The sequence below is a fragment of the Diceros bicornis genome, chromosome 18 (assembly GCF_020826845.1).
Source record: "Diceros bicornis minor isolate mBicDic1 chromosome 18, mDicBic1.mat.cur, whole genome shotgun sequence".
NCBI classification, from domain to species: Eukaryota; Metazoa; Chordata; class Mammalia; order Perissodactyla; family Rhinocerotidae; genus Diceros; species Diceros bicornis.
Window position 1 is genome coordinate 55,882,341 of NC_080757.1, and position 6,886 is coordinate 55,889,226.

General features: G+C 46.3%; 1 protein-coding gene across 1 annotated transcript in view; it reads right to left on the minus strand.

The window, feature by feature from the left end:
* Positions 1-3,314, minus strand: part of GRB2 (growth factor receptor bound protein 2) — a 68,973-nt gene extending 65,659 nt beyond the window's left edge. Inside the window, exon 1 of the mRNA XM_058561608.1 lies at positions 3,126-3,314. The gene's annotated coding sequence lies outside the window, so the exon portion shown is untranslated. The remainder of the gene's footprint in view (positions 1-3,125) is intronic.
* Between the last annotated feature and the right edge of the window lie 3,572 nt (positions 3,315-6,886).

The window sequence follows — 6,886 nt, forward strand, 5'->3', positions numbered from 1 at the left end:
TATTTACTCTGTACATACAGAAAGTGTAATTAAAGTTGAGTAATTTAAAGCCGCACTCCAGCCTCATTTTACAGCTGCATTCTGTAACAGCAGTTTTGGTCCTTGGACCAGCTGCATCAAAAGCACCCAATTCAGAGACTCATTCACTGCGAGATGCCTTCTGGAGTTCTGCAACGTAGTGGCCTTAGGCCCAGACCCTAATTTTAAATAAGATTCACAGGTAATTCTTATGCATGCTAAATTTTAAGAATCACTACTGTACCATAAGGGTACCTTAACCAGATTTTAAACTTTGCATTCCAGATAATGCACTACAATGTCTTTGCATAAAATGAAAATAATGCATATTCACTTGGCACAACTGGGAAAAAACGAACTTTGACACATAAAACCACGACTCTCAACGGCCATTCAGTAGTCCCAGAAAGTTCTTCTTCTTCTTCTTTTTTTTGAGGAAGATTGGCCCTGCGCTAACATTTGTTGCCAATCCTCCATTTTTTTCTTTTTTTTCCCTCCCCAAAGCCCCAGTACGTAGTTCTGTATCACAGTTGTAGATGTGTAGCTCTTCTATAGGGGCCCCGCCTCAGCACGGCTTGATGAGTGATGAGCAGGTCTGTGCCCAGGATCTGAACCCGCCAACCCTGGGCCGGCAAAGCGGAACGTGCGAACTTAACCGCTACGCCACCAGGCTGGGCCCTGGAAAGTTCTTCTGAATTATGCAAGTAACTATTAATTTCTCTCAGGAGAGCATAGTGGGTCTCTATTCTGTATTACTTCATTTCTTCAAAGTCCTTTACTCTTCTGCTCTAGCTAACAATTAGAACTGTTGCTGCACAACATGCAACATGATAACAGGAATTACTGAGAAAAATCTCTAAGTACCATCAACTAGTAGTATTTAAAACCTAGTAATCCCTCAAACCTGAATAGACAAGCTGAGCAAGTAAACTGCCTCAAGTATTTAAATGCTTGCTTTTAGTATCAAAGAAAGCCGATTACAAGAATTAACTCCTTTTTTTTGTTTTAGGATTCGGAAAATTCTGAACAAGAAAAGGGGCAACAAAACAAATATTTTATTATTTGTTAATTCTTTATGTCAAAAAAATCTGACAACCATAACAAAGAAGGCTGATTATAACAGATGTAGGAAAAGATGTCTGATTTAAAAAAAGCCTAGTAGGGCCGGCCCCGTGGCTTGGCGGTTAAGTGCGCGCGCTCCCCTACTGGCGGCCCGGGTTTGGATCCCGGGCGCACACCGACGCACGGCTTCTCCGGCCATGCTGAGGCCGCGCCCCACATACAGCAACTAGAAGGATGTGCAACTACGACATACGACCATCTACTGGGGCTTTGTGTGTGTGGGGGGGGGGGATTGGCAATAGATGTTAGCTCAGAGCCAGTCTTCCTCTGCTAAAAGAGGAGGATTGGCACAGATGTTACCTCAGGGCTGATGTTTCTCACCAAAAAAAAAAAAAGAATAACCCTTATCTTTAAAAAATAAATAAATAAAATATAAATAAATAAAGCCTAGTAAAAAATAATTAGTACTATTACCATAGGCAAGCTTTAATTTATTAATGGTCTAAATAAATTCTATTCCCTTAAATGTTTCATGTTATCTTAACTCTATTGTAATATAGGTCTGTGATTGGTTTTCATTTTTTAACGTTAACCACCCCCACTAAAAGCCAAAAAGAAGTCACACAAGCCCCCAACTGACCCAATCTTCCTTACTAACATAAAAGTGATATAGAAAGAAAAGCATAAGCAGGCACAAAAGCATGATCTTAAAGTGAAGAAAAACTAAAACACAAATAACACAAGCAAGCTGCACTTGTGACCTAGTGGCAGTATTGATTACTTACGGATGAATTCAATCCTTTGAGCCTCCCAGTTCCCAGGGGGAGAACTTAAGTCTCGCATGGCTCTCTAGCAACCCTTCTGGCTGACTGAAGGAACACAGTGGACGCTTAAAAATAAAGGATAAAGCAGGAAAGAGGGTATCTTCCCGGGACAGAAAACGGAATCTAATTGAGGGAGAAAACGAACTGCGCCAAAGAGCAGAAACCTTGAAAAATTATGCCAGAAAGGGGACAATAAGGAGGAAGGGGAAGTAGATTAGAAAAAAGCTGGGGGAGGGGGCAAATGACTTGCATTATACCAATAAGCATTTAGTGTCCGCAGTAGAACGGAGAGAACTAGATAGAAAGAAAAGGCAACAACTGGAGAAGTACTAAGTGAAAAGACGGACAAAACAGACATGCTAAACAGACTAATGCCAATTTCTCTCACTGTGTCTTTTCGACTGTTTTCTGAGTCAGCTACCAAAAAACAGACCTCGAGTGCACTTCAGCTCCTCTGCAAACTGTCCTTTTATAGCATCTGAAGACAACCTGGAATAACTAGCTGTAACTCATATGGCTTACAATCATATATATGGAGAGCGCTGCAAACGAAAAAAAACCCGTGCTTCTCTCTCCTCTCTCACTAAACTCTTTCCTCGGAGCATTTCAACCAAGTGCTGCTTATTTTTCTTGACAAATATTTTTCAGCGAGTAGTTCAAAAGGAGCGACAGAAGTAAAGGCATCGCGAATGGCTCCAGTAGCAAACGTTCTAACTCACTGTATTAACAGGGTTGGTGGGTGTCTTCCCAAAATTCGGCCCAGACACCAGGAGATGGTGACGTGGTGGCCGTGGAGGTCGAAGGAGCATCAAGCAACACACTTGCAGCCCGCCGCGAATCCCCCGCCTCCCGGGCCGAGTCAGACTGACTCACAGAATGAGTACCCCGTGCTCTCGGGCTTCTCCCGGGCCCGTTCTGCGCAAATCCTCATGAAAAAGCCGCGGAATTTAACTAGGAGCCCCCGGCCTCTTGCCCCGGAGTCCGGGGCTCTGCCTCCAGCCAAAGGCCGGGAGAGGACAGTCCCCAGGAAGGAAGCGCCCCAAAAGGGGAAACGTGGAGCCCGGAGCCCCGGGGATTCCGCTCCCCGCCCCGGCCTCGCCACCCCGAACCCCAGGCACGGCGGCCTCGGCAGGCTGGGCCCAGTCCCCCCGGGCCGACTCCCGCCGCGGAGCGGGGAGGAAAAGGCACCGGAGCAGCGCCGACGCCGCCGTCCGCACTCACCGTGGCGCAGCTGCTCTGCTCCGCACCGGCTGGCCCTTCCGCAGCGGTGCGAGCGGCTGCCGACCCCACTACTGCTCCCCGAGGGCAGCGCCTGTTCCCGCCGCCGTCACCGCCACAGCCGTCGTCACAGCCACTGCTGCTACCGCCGCCGCCGCCTCCCGGTAGCCGAAACAGGACAGTCTCCCCGCTTCCGCTCCTCGTCAGGGTCTCGCGAGAACTTCCCCGCGCGGCCCCGCCCCGCCCCGCCCCCACGAGACTTCCCCCGGCGGAAAAGGCCTAGAGCGCAAGCGCTCCTCCTCGGCCGGGCCCCCGCAGGTAGAGACTATCTAGGTGCCACGGCGCATGCGCCAGACCGCCCCGCAGCAGGTGGCACCGGCATGGCTCCGCCCCCTGGGTCGCTGCAACCCGGTCGGTGCCGGAGCAAATAAATTACAGCTCAGCCCAGAAGTAACTGTTATGCACGTACTAATCACTCACTTCCCTTTCCCTTCCGCCAAACCAAGGCAATTTAGGGGAGGAGAGAGGGGAGTCTCCAGCACGAAGCACTCCAAATAGAAGACTAGGTCTTGAAATATTTGAGAATCCTGTCCAAACTCTGCAGTGTTAGATGAGTTAACAGATTCGTTCCCTCGTTGATTTAATCAAGTGTCGAATGCATGCTAAGCACTGAGCAAGGTATAGCAGGTACAACGACGAACAGAAATCCTGGCCCTCAAGGAATTCACCGTCTAGAAAATTGGCAGAAATGTAAACAACGCCATAAGTACTGTTAGAATTACTTGGGGAATGCTCAAGAAGCTAAAAGGAATGCTAAGGAAGCTAAAAGGCGGGGAGAGGGGTCGCCACTCTGCCCATCTCAGAAAAGCCTTCCCAGAGAAGGTGATGTGGTAATGTCTGAGCCGAGTCTTGGAGGATGAGTAGGAGTTCGCCAGACAGAGAAGGCGGGGTAAGGGCATTCCAGGCGAAGGGAACGGCACGCAGGTACAAAGGAAGGGAGGCGTGAGAGAGAATCGTGTTCTGTACAATGCTAAGTAGTTCGATTCCTGTACTAGGCGGGGTGAGTACGGGGGAGTGGCAGAAGATGAGGCTTGGAGAAGTAACTTTTATTTTTCGGTTCCAAAATCTCTTTCCAATTGAAGGAGAGAACAAAATGCATCTAATGGTAATGTGCTCTCTGGAAGCCAACAAAATAGTCAGGGAGATGAGGATAACCAAACACCTGATTCTATAGAGAAAACAAGCCCATTGAAAAAGGAAAATTAATTGTTCTTTCACCAAAGATTTATTGAGCATCAACTGCACTCGAGGCGCTATGCAGGATAACAGATGAACACGACAAAGCCTCAGCTTTCAGCAGTTTGTAATCTAGAGCAGAGTTGCCTAGTCTGCAAGGCAAAACAGTTGGCCCTAGTGCCATTGAACTATATATAGGACTGCAGAGGAGGGAGCCAGTTACTTGGTGCTCAGGTAATCAGGGAGAACTTGGTGTTTGAACTGCAACGTGAAAGCAGAGAGGAAAGAGTGACGGAATCAGCCAATATTTCAGATTGGAGAGAATTTAGGATTTAGGGGGAGGAGTAATGAGAGACAAGGCCAAGATGTATGGCTTAAGTTTCATTTTCAAGTGATATGAAACCTCTGAAGATTTCTGAGCAGTAGATGTCTGATATGAGGTGAAAATAACAAGAGGACCAATCTGTTTACCACCTGATGTGTACTAAAGTCATAGTGTTTCTACAGGGTGGATAATGTCCCCATTTTACAGACTCAGAAACTGAGGCTTAGAGTGGTTAGTAACTTACCCAAGGAAACCCAAATATAGTAGACTTGAGATTTAAAGCTAGGCCTGTCTTGTTCTAAAACCCATTTTTTCCCCCACTATGATACTTTATTCTAGAATGGTAGCCAGATTAAAAAAAAAAGAAAGAAATGAAAGGGAAGACTTAGCTGCTGAGCAGAGAGGAGGAGGAAATGAAGGAAGAATTGCAGCTCCCTGCTTCAAGTGGGGAGAACAACAGAGAAATTTGCCAGTCAAGAGGAGCAGCTGACTGGGCGGGGGAGAGGGAGGTGATGAGGTACAGGGAAGAGGCAGGTAAGGATGATGCCCCAGTTTTGGAAATGTAGAGTTCATTGTTTCAGGAGACATGCAGGTGGAAATATCCAGTGTGCTGTTGAAAATCCCAATGCCTTCATTAGTCCTCTTCACAACATTAACTGGGCGTCTACTCTGTAGATGGCAGGATAACGCATCACAGAGCTTGCAGCCTAAAGGACACGACATACCTTCGAGAGTATGACACTCGCAGTGATGGCAGCTTTGGGAGCATATAGCAGGGGACCTGACCCAGTCTGGTTCAGGGAAGGCTGAGGAGAGAGGTTTAAGCTGAGACCCTGGTTAGCCTGAGAGGAAAAGAGTTCTCCGGAGAGAGTACAGCATGTGCACAGGCCATAAAGTAAGAGAGAACTCAAGGAAGCCATAAACTAGGGTCTTGATTCTATGGGATACTGAAGCAGGGCTGGGGAGGTGGGGGCGGGGGTAGGGGGAGAATGACACACAGTCAGATTTTCATCTTCAAAATAGGTATCACTCTGGCTGCAGAGTGGAAAATCAGTTGGAACTAAGATATTTATCATCTACAAAATAAGATCTCAAGTCCTTTGCAAGATCCTTATGGATCTGGCCCTTGCCTGCCAACCCCACCCTCTCAGTCTCCAGCCAACACACTCCACCAATACCAAACCACTGTGGTTTCCAGAAGGTGCCATGATCTTTTGAGTGCCCGTATCTTTGCACATGCAGTTTCCTCTGCTCAGTTGGCCTTCTTCCCTTTCTTTAGGCCCCCAAGTCAGTTTTAGGGTTTCTTCCTCAAAATTTCCACTGTACCTCCAATCTCATTGCAGCATTATCATTTGTGTGTGTTTTTGTGTCCCCCCACCCCCACCCCAATGCTCTACAAGCTCCCAGACAAACAGGACCACGCCTTTTTACATTTGTATTCCCAGCTCCCAGCACAGTGCATGGAGTGAATAAATGGATGGATGGATGAATAAATAAGAGGTTCACTAGAGAGGAAGATGTGGCTGCTTTTCTGTGCAATGTGATATTTAAAGCTAAGGAAGTGGGTGAGATCTCAGAAGAGACTAGATGCCTAGAGAAAAGGAAAAAAAAATGCACTTCCTTTTAAAATGCAGCATTGATAAAACAGACTCTGAGTATGTCTGTGTAAAAATATATGCATATGGACTAGATTTGGAAGGGAACATTTAAGAGTAAAAATAATTGTGTTGAAATGAAGCAATTGTGGGTGACAAAAAAAATTCAACATTTGTTACATTGTCTTTTCAATAAAAAATTCTTTTCTACAGACACAGACTCAGAAACTTAAAAGAACGCTGCCCAAGATCATTCCACGCAGAGGAAAAAAACACACTAGAGGCAGTAGTGTTTTGAATGTATGTGTGATTAGTGTTAAATAGTGAAAAGAAATTGGAATGAGGCAAATTGTGAAGTAAAAGTCACACTCAGGTGTGAAAACCTGCTGTAACTGTAGCAAAACTTGCTGATTACAACCTGGCCACATCAGTCACTTCAGAATGCAAAAATTAATGACAAAAAAAAAAAATCCATCTTTTCGGTTGGGGTTTGCAGTTATTTTTAGTCGTCGGAAAGAGTTTCTTGCTTTGCCTTCTGTGAGTTGTGATGCTGCCACCTGCCGTTAAGAACTGGACATTGCCTGGCATTTACTGAACCTTGAAAGTCC